This window comes from Oreochromis niloticus, linkage group LG20 (assembly GCF_001858045.2).
Source record: "Oreochromis niloticus isolate F11D_XX linkage group LG20, O_niloticus_UMD_NMBU, whole genome shotgun sequence".
NCBI lineage: Eukaryota > Metazoa > Chordata > Actinopteri > Cichliformes > Cichlidae > Oreochromis > Oreochromis niloticus.
Genome location: NC_031984.2, coordinates 26,554,668 through 26,564,966, shown reverse-complemented (window position 1 = coordinate 26,564,966; position 10,299 = coordinate 26,554,668).

Sequence of the window (10,299 nt, the reverse complement as noted above, 5' to 3'; positions counted from 1 at the left end):
CCCTCACACAAGCTAAGATGTGCTGGAGTTGTAATTTTTAAGTTCGTTGACTCAAATGTAACCATGCGTGAAAGAAGTGGGAGTAAGTACTGGTATGTGCAGCCTTAAGTAATGCTATAGTGACATTTTCTCTGTTATTCAAATAATTAACTTTTACTGATAAACTAACATTTTTTACAAGTTAAATTAGAGAGCATCTTTACTGGAATATTTTTATTATTATATTGAAAGATTTATTCTGAGAAATGGCACGTGACTGTAACAATACCAAAACTTTAAAATAACTTTGATTCCAACTTTTATACAGCAACCCAAAGTGAATTAAATATTCCTCCGTAACATTCAGGAAGCCATCGCTTTTTATTTGTTCATGCTGTGATAAAATAAATCAGTTTGTACCCTAAAAATTACTTTGCATAAAAACACAATGTGTTACTGGTGACACAAATTAGATGTGACAGACCAAACTAGTCAGAATAGGTTTAGTCTTGCAGTGGACTGTTCATTTAGTGAGGATAGTTTTTTAGGCCTGCTCTTCTTTTCTTTTGTTCTCCGCTTGTCCAGTAATTTTTTCTAACGACACACTGCACACCATGCTGAGTTATATTCGTTTTCAGCTAATAGCTCTTTGGGAATCTCTTTGTTGGTGCAAAAGTACTGTTTTATGTCTGTCAAAATGTGTTATCTTTATCCTTTTTTGTAAATTTGAATAAAGAAATGGAAGAAAATTATATGTTTTAGTAGAGGTTGCTAGTAACAAAGTGCCTAAAGCTGGAACACCAGCATTATTTGGACTGAGCCCTAGTATCGTGTTCAAATTGAAGGCCAAGTTCCATACAAGATGACACCGCAAGAAGATCATTTCCTCACCCTATCAGCACTTAGCACCTAATCCCATATCCCCACAGTCTGGGAGCGAACTCTATCCTCCAAAATGACAACACTTGCTCCCACAGAGCAGGGTTTATCGGAGATCATCTCCAGAATTTAGAGAGGAGGACAGGAGAGGATGGAACGGCCTTCAGTCCTGACCTCAACCCCCGGTGAACATTTGTGGGATCAGTTTGGGCATGACGTTCGTGCCTGAGTGTCCAACACATAATGAATGATGTTACAGGGAGCATAAGCTTCTTCCCCACACCCTCTCATGTCTGTCACAAGGTTCAGGATGAACCTGATTGCATCTATGAAAAGCACACTTTTCCACTGGACCTGCCAATTCTGGTATTCTGTGGCAAATGCCAACTGGGATCCATGGTGCAGTGAGCACAGGGCCCACTAGAAGACTAGCTGTACAACCTCTGTAGGGTCCGGGTATCGCCTCCTGCTACCGGTAGTATCACTGACCCTGACCAAATGCAAAACGAGTGAAAACTGATGAGGAGGTAAAAAATGTCAGTGGGTTCCAGCTGTAAAACCCTTCCTGTTTGAGGGTTGTTTCATTGTTGTGCACCTGTGGTTAACTTAATTAACATGAAAGCAGCTGAAACTGATTAACAACCCCCTCTAAGACTTAACTGACCAGATCAATATCCCAGAGGGTTAACTGGCTATATGCTGCTATACTGATTAAATTTGTTCCTTTATTTATTTGTTTATATAGATATAGATACAGATACAGATATAGATATATATGGATAATAACAAAACTAAAATTCTAATAGTCTATTTTTAGAGTTTTAGTTGAAGGACACATCTGAAGAAAAAGAAAAATTGGACTCAACCCACATATGAAATGATCACAGGGAAAGTAAAATTGCTTCATTCCTGTCATTTTGGCGAGACAGCCGTGGTACCCGAGGCTGCCTACGGGCCAGGTCTGGTCCAGTGGAGTTTCCCCAGGGCGTCTTCTCGCCACCTGTTCTCCCAGATGTGATGGAGCTCCAGAAGCTCTCTTAAGCATTTTCCTGTCTACAAGTAACAGAAAAGAACTTTCTATTTGTTTGTGTAACTCAATATAAGACATGACTGAAATAAATAACTCTCTGGGGAACTCAGTGATGCAGTTCTTCGGCAGATGCAGGTTTATTTCCAAATTTGGGAAGCTGAGTTTAAAAAAAATAAACTAAACTAAAACACAAACAAGCAATGATTTCCTACTGTAATGATTTATATTGTATATTTAAAAATATTATGAATATTTGAAGTAACTACACAGACAACATTTACAATATCGAATCTGATGACTGTATTGTGTTTTTTTGTAAAAATGTCTTCTTATTGTGATGCCAGAAACACATTTCAAAAAGTTGGGACACGGGGAATGTTTACCACATTGCTGCATCACCTTTTCGAACAACAGTCTGTGTTTGAGAACTGAGGAGACCGCCACAAGAGTTTTAAAAGTGAAATGTTTTCCTAATGTTTCAAATGAGCTACTAGAAGTTTAGAGCCTTGTTGTCATATTTTTTCATCTTACGATGTTCCTTTGTCCGTCAAAGGGTGACAGGTCTGGACTTAACCACTGTGGACTTTGGTACAGAGCCGTGGGTTTGCAATAGATGCAGAATGTGGTTTGTGGTTTTCTCGTAAATAACCAAGTCTGTTCCCCTCCTCTTTAGCCAGGATGATGCAGTTTGTGAAGATTTCTAGAAAGGACTTAAATTTTTGATTTGTCAGCCCACAAGAGTTTTCCACTCGACCTCCATCCATCTTAAATGAGTTTACGACAGTAGAAAGCTTGCATTTAGCTTTTGTACCTTATATGTGCATTTTTCTTTGCATGCAGAAGTTTTACCGTCTTTGAGGATGCAGCAGTCTTGCTGAGCACGTACAGTGTTCTCGGATGTTTACGGAAGTTTTTTTTCAGCTTTGTAGTTTCAAATTATTGTTTATATTTATTTTTTTTAAATGATACTGAGTATCATATATGATGAAATTGCCAAATTCTTTACAATCTTCTGTTTTGTTGCAGTTTGCACACTCACTCTTTCCCCACTTATTTCTTTTTTACTTCAGATCATGTTACAATAAACCTAATGTATGTTTCACCTTTTCCAATCATTGGGATCATTGTTTCTTTTTGACATTTGTTCCTGGCATTAAACACAAAATAAATACATAATACAGAGAAAACAGATTTTAAAAAAACAATTTTTAATTGTTTGATGTTTTCTTCATAGATTTTTTTTCGTTTTTTTATTCTAAGCACTGTATTTTATTTACACTTCATACAGCATCACCACGGTTTGAAACAGGCTCACAGATACTCTTGTACTGTAATTTGATACAGTGGCTAACAGACAGTATTTCTCGACAGAATTTCCTGTCACACTAGTTTGATATGATAACAACCATTTTTTGAAGTCTCACCCGATTCCCTGCTGCCGCTGGTTATTGTGTCTCTCCAGCCACAAGCTCTTCCCCTCCGGGTGCCGGTATAAGCTGCCCGTGGAAATCATACATAACAAACATCCTTTTTCATTTTAGTTTGTGTTCTTTGATTTAGATGCTTATCACAGGTGGGATTGTGGCTGTGCTGTGAAATACTGACATTTGACTCTACTAGCTTTTCACATGAAGCTACATGAATATTAAAACACAGTCGCGGCTCGGTGATGGTGATTGGCACTTCCATTTGGAATTTCCTATTCTGTCATAAGAGGAACGGAGACAGAGAGCATGACAAAGATCAATAACTGGTCCCTGTGCTTGTTTACTTGCACCAAGAGCTTACTTTTATGATACTGACAAACACGATCCCCTATGATACATATTATTCACAGCAGGAATTCAATCTCTTGAGTGTGAAAACGGCGCTTGGCCTATACTCAGCCTGCACTGTTAGACTGGTTATATCAACTGCCTTAATATGCTGGCAATGTGAAATGTATGTTTTTCTCAGGAAAGAGCAACCAGTGAAGGCGCTGATCCTCAGTAGCTGAAAAGGTAGAGCAGTGAATTTCCCGTGATTTGTTACTTTTTCTGCTGATGATTTGTTTTCTTTTGTTTTCAGAGGAAATGGTTTTCAGCTTTTCAGTCAGGAATTATACGGTCAACTCTGACATGCTGCTGTTTCTTAAAACTATTAAAACTGCATAATACTGAGAAAATACATATATTTTTAAAAATCTACTGCCGAATTAATCATAAAAGCCATTAACTGAAACATTTTATGCACTCCAGTCCAGATCTAATTCATCATTCTTCTTCTCCCGTTGTGAAAGTTTCCTACCTCTAAAATTAGTCCAAGGTAAAAGAAAATACTATTTTCAGGCGATATCACAAGCAGTTCTCAATATGAAAACTTATGGCTCGGCTAAACTTTTTTTAATTCTTAAATTTGAGCTTAATAATTCTTATTATTTACAATGCTTTAAAAAAGTTTATACTATGTCAGCTTTTACTCACAAAGTAATGAACAGAGTTATATTCAGGTGTTAAATGGAGAGTTATTGAGTAATAAAATCTGATAGGTAGATTAGTGCATATTACTACTGAATGAGTTCATTTTTCATGTGCTGCAGCCCAGTGTTGCTTCCAGTGACTGTATGGAACGACTTTTTTAGTAATAAGAAGATAATTTGCATCCCACTGCGCACTTACACCTTCAACACATCCTTTTTCCTTTTTATCTCTTCATTGCGTTCATGCAGATATAAAGTTGAGGTTGCAGCATCTAGCCAGCTACAGAAGGGACCAAGAATAAACGAATAAAATCCACCTTTTCAAAATGAAATATCACCAGATTCAAACTGTTTCTGTGCATTTTGTTATATTGTTAATGTGCCACACTGAGAGAAAGTGGAGAGAGGATGATACAAGATACCTTTGAAAGGTGAAATTTGATAACCTGGACATTAAAGTCTTACATGTAGTCTCCTCATTCATTGTGGAGCTTGTAATCAGATATTCGATCTGCACATGATGTTTTACTGAATCATGATTTTGTGAGACATCTTGTAAAACAAACTGAAGTATAATTCTAGCTAAACTGGCTGGTTTACATTCAGAAAAAGACATGAATTTATATTTAAGGCGACAATGCTGACTAGATACATGTACTGAATTGCATCTTTTATAGCAGCTTTATCTCTAGCAGTGGAAAATTAGCCATGCAGCTGCTGTAACATCTGCTTCTATCCTGTTGAAATCAACTAGCACAGGTCAGCTGATCACAGCCTTACACAAAGAAAAATAAAGAGTAACTCCTGGTATATTTTATGAAGATGACAAAAAGAGACTTCACTCCTTCATCTACGCAAAACCATTGTCTCTGTTCCTGTAGATATGACTCAAGCTCCATTTGTGACACAAGTTCATTGTGAGACGTGTGTGACTGATAGCTGGTGTGGTTCATTTGATGCCCACAGCTACTTTAGTTACCAGCGTCAGCAGCTCCTGGTTCTGGCACCTGTAGGAGCTGCCTGAATTTTCAATAAATGAAAAAGCAAATTGCTTTTCTGCTTTAAGCTAACTTCCAAACAAATTATCACTCTCCTACATTTCTCTCACCAATGTGACTAACGTTAGAAACTTTAGTGCTGTGAAGTAAACACATCATTAGATATGTAAGCTATCATTATCTAACAAAGGCAACTTCCAGAGTCTAGAGTCTGGTCCATAACTGTAAGGTCTGATCCCTATTTCTTATAACTGTTTCAATTGTCAGTGTAAATCTATTTTGAAATGTATTTTTTTTAGTTTAATTGAGCTTCATTTTCCTACACATTAAATTACACGAGTCAGCCTGAGTCTTAAGTAAATTGTTGGCCCATCTTTGGTTCTACATGTGAAGTCATCTGTATTCACCCTGGATACGGCTGAGGAATAATTACATTTGCTTATGAATTACTCCTATTCTCGATTTAAATATTTGCCTGCTAGACGTAATGTACTAAGAGTTCCCACTGTACCTTACAAATAATTCAGGAAGTGCAAAATAGTACTAGGTAATAGGTCATTTATCAGTCGCTGTTTGTGATTACACTAATAGCCATTGTTCGGAGCTATTTCAATGTGGTTCAGCTGTTGCTGTCTCTAGTCTTTAGCTTTTTACAATTTCGAATGGTGAGCGAGGCCGAGACACTGCAGAATAAATTTGACTGGGCAACTGCTTAAATGACTTTAATCACCGTAGCATCATCTCTAATATTTATGTGTTATAAAATGAAACCTAAATTAGTCATTTGTCGTCACCATTAACTATCAAACCCTTATTTTGTCCCAAAGCATTTATGAACTGAAGAACCAAAAATGTGACAGTTTGTTTATGAAGTCACTATCATAGTGCAAAGCTGACATTTCCCCAGCAAAACTGAGTTCTAACCAATTTCTTTCTGTCATCATTCCAATACGATCCGCTCTGCACAAACAAGAGGCACAGGCTTGCTTTCCAACTGCTCATTTTCCATCTTTATAATTGAAGGAGCCCTTATTAAAATGTTGAATGTACAGGAAGAATTTATTGGCAGCAAACTCACAATAAATGGGAAAATGTCCACCCATGCAAAAGGGAGTAATGAAGCCAATAGAGTCTGCGCGTCCAGCTCGTCTCTCGGCTCCTTTCACACTTGCTGCCATGAGGCTGGACAGGGCCCTAATGGCAGCTAAGGGACTGAGCTCAAGCAGACAAAGAAGCCAACCCTGTGTTGTAGCAGGGAGCTGGCTTATTACTGTGGGCATTAGTCTTTCACAGCACAAATTCACGGGTGAATGGGGGTGAAATATTCTGTATGTCTGCCTCAGATGTGTTTTCACCTGGGGAACAATTCAGCCTTTTTAGCCTGTGGGCCAAAGCCAGCAGGTGGGTGACACATCCGCTGACATACCTGCTGGGTAATGGTGGGAGGCTTAATCACGAGCTGAAAAACAGTGATATTGTGAATCACATCCATTGTTACAACTATATCAGAAGAGGCCCTGGTGTACATTGTGCCTCCTGCCTGAAGACAGTGACGAGTCACTCTGATCTCAGCTATAACTTAGAACTGATTATTATGCAAATATGCGCTCGCATACCCAGAGAAGCCCGGGGTTAGCCCTCAACTTTCTTCCATGGAAGTAACTAGCTATTCATTACTGTACAGACCGACATCACCATTCTTTACTGTCTACAGAAGAACTCGCAGACTTTCCAAGATAAAATGTGAGCACAGCAGGAGTCTGCATCCCATTTATGTCATGCTGCAAAGTACAAAAGCAAAATATACATTTAAGAATCATACACAGTTGCATTGGGTTGTGTTTGCAAGCCCAAACTGTATTTATGCACCAATCTGTAGACCTTTCCAGAACCCCAAAACTATTCTGCTCGATAATTTGAAACCTACATTTGTGTCACTGACGCTGTGTTTACTACGCACGATCTGATATCGTTGTGTTGGTGTTGTTCCCAGATCATCATACTAAATGTTGTTCCAGGATCAACACTGCAAGTGACCAATCAGAATGCTGTGAGGTCATAGTTTTGCGACTTCGGGAAAAACAAAAAACTGTACTTATGCTGCGAGAAACCGCCTCTGTCCGCCGATCAACGGACCCTGACCCTAACCCTAACCCTTTAATAAACGGTAAGCAGAATTGATTTTGTCCTTGCAACATTTGAATTTCATAAATGCACGAATGGCTTGGCGAGCAAAAGAATAACGTCGCAACATTCTGATTGGTCACTTGCAATGTTGATCCTGGAACAACATTTTCATGATGATCTGGGAACAACACCAACACGACGATATCAGATCATCCGTTTACTACGGTGGTACTGGGAGAAGCAATATCTGTTGTTAGCGAATGCTTTGAGATATTTACTGTTACTGCAAGTCAGCTTTGGAGCCAATTTGTTACTGACTGCCATGATTACTGGAAAAAGAACAAAATCAGTAGAAAAATTTACAAAGAAAACTTTGTGTGTGGGTATCTGTGTGTGTGGCAACATTATGACTACTATGACTATGTGTGGGCAAAATGTTTGTGCTGTTTGCTTGAACGGCTTCACTTTTCTGTGTTCACATTTAATTGAGCAGAAAGATTAGCTTCAGTCACGCTTTCACTGCAGATCTGCAATGATTTACAATCAATGTTCAGTCCTTTATGCTTTCCTGTGCACCAGTGCCCACTGTGGAACCAGTTGCACACATTCCACCAAATGCTAATGCCAAAAGCATTAGCACCAGACCATGCATACTTCCCCAGCTTTTACTACTTAATGTAATATTACACAGTCGGGTCTGGAGCCAGTCAAACACCCCTCCTGTTTCTTTTCTTAATGAAAATTACTTGACTCTGCTGGACAATGACTGTAATGAGGTCAAGGTGAGATTTGATCGAGAACTCAGGACAAAGGAAAAGAACACTTGATAGATGTGTTAAAGCTGTATGTCCCAAACACTGCAAAAACTGCATCTTAGATACTTTGCCCCTTTTTGGATTTGTCCCAGGAGGAAAGGTGGGCTAAACCCCGGGTTGCCCTGTACCCCTGTATTATAACCCCCAGTATATGATATATATAGAAAGCACTTAAAAGCACTGAATCTTTTTTAAATGTAGTATAAAAGTGGGGTAAAGTTAATTTGTGACCCTAAATTGCCCACAGGGGTGAATGTGACTGTGAATGGTTGTCTGTCTCTCTTTGTTAGCCCTGCATCAGACTGACGACCTGTCCAGGTTGTATCCCGCCTCTCTCCATATGGTATCTGGGATAGGTGCCCCATGACCCTGAAAAGGATAAGGGGAAGAAAATGCACAGCCAGGAAGATACTTAAATAAAAATCTCTTCTCTTAACCCACATTTTAAAATTAGAATTACAATTAAAATACAAAAATAAACACTTCTCTTAAATAATAAGAATATTGTCACATACCTTAAAAAAATCTCAGGTTTTTCAAAGTCCATAATAATAGGATTTTCAAAATACCACAAACTTAAAAGGTTGGGCACAGTAGTTTGAGGTTATTGTCTTACACCTTTGTCCCAGAATTATGACTTTGTCACACCTGGCCTTGAACTTAAATCCCTTCCCCTGTGGGCAGATAAACAGATTACAGTAAGTGGGGTCTTAATAAAAGATAACCCTGTTGACTTGTGAGGAACTTCAAGAACTTGAAGAAAAGATTAACCTACCTGACTCAAATTTTGACCAAGACCAGGGAAAGACTTTTGCTCTGTCCTCAAACAACCCTGCAGAGTCTCTGTATTTCACCCCGAGAGAAAGGCATGAACAAAATAAACAAGATCACACTTGTTCTTGACTGCTTATGTCGGAGAATTTGAGTTGTTGGTAATGCTAACAAACTGCAATCCAGATTAAACTATTACAGACTTCATGACTAACATAAACATAACCTTCTGACATGCTCGGGGGCAGATATGTATATTAGAAGAAATTTGGGGTTCATTGTTTTTCTCATTTAAATTTCAGCGTATCCTCTCGTCCTGTTTTTTTTTTTCTTTTGCACATTTTTCACACTTAAATGTTTCAGATCATCAAACAAATTTAAATACTAGTCAACAATATCCTGCATAAATACAAAACGCAGTTTTAAATGAGGATTTGTTAATGGAAAAAAACTATCCAAAACCATTTGGCTCTATGTGGAAATTGAAACCCTTCAACTCTTAAATCATGAATTAATAGTGATTAACTGCATTTTACGGAAAGCTGAGTTCAGTTTCACTAGCCACTGCCAGACCTGTTGGATCGAGAAAGCACTTTAATACAACCTGTCTGACAAAGTGAAGCACATCATGCAAACAAAGTCATCAACATCTATCAGTCTGAAAAGGGTTGCAAGCTTTGTGACTCCATCAAACCACGGTGAGCATCATTATCACTAAACAGAGAAAACTTGGAACAGTGGTGAACCTTCCCGGGAGTGGCTGGTCTACCAAAATTAGGAAATGAATGGCTAAAAAAAATCCAACATGAAGGTGTTTTGAGTGGTCTGGTCAAAGTCTGGACTTAAAACAATGCTGTAAAGAAGAGTGGCCTAAAGTTCCTACACAGAGATGGGAATTGATTACAGTGATTACAGTTCCTCCTTCCAAGGATGGCACAAAGAAAGGGGGTTATCAGGTTTTGGGGGTAATGACTTTTTCACACAGAGACAGGTAGATTTAGTGGAAATAAAATCATCATTTAAAAACAACATTTTCTGAAAAAATGAAGCATAGCAAATGAGTAAAGAAACTTTAAAACAGAGGATTTTCACAGCACTGTGAATGTTTCTGATCATTTTGCATTTACCTGATGTTCTTTCATAGAAGCGCTTGCTCAACTTTCCCATCACAGCTATCCAGAAATTTATCTCCATTAAAGCCCCAACCGGGAAAGCAGTAAAGAGGCTTCTACACAAAATCAT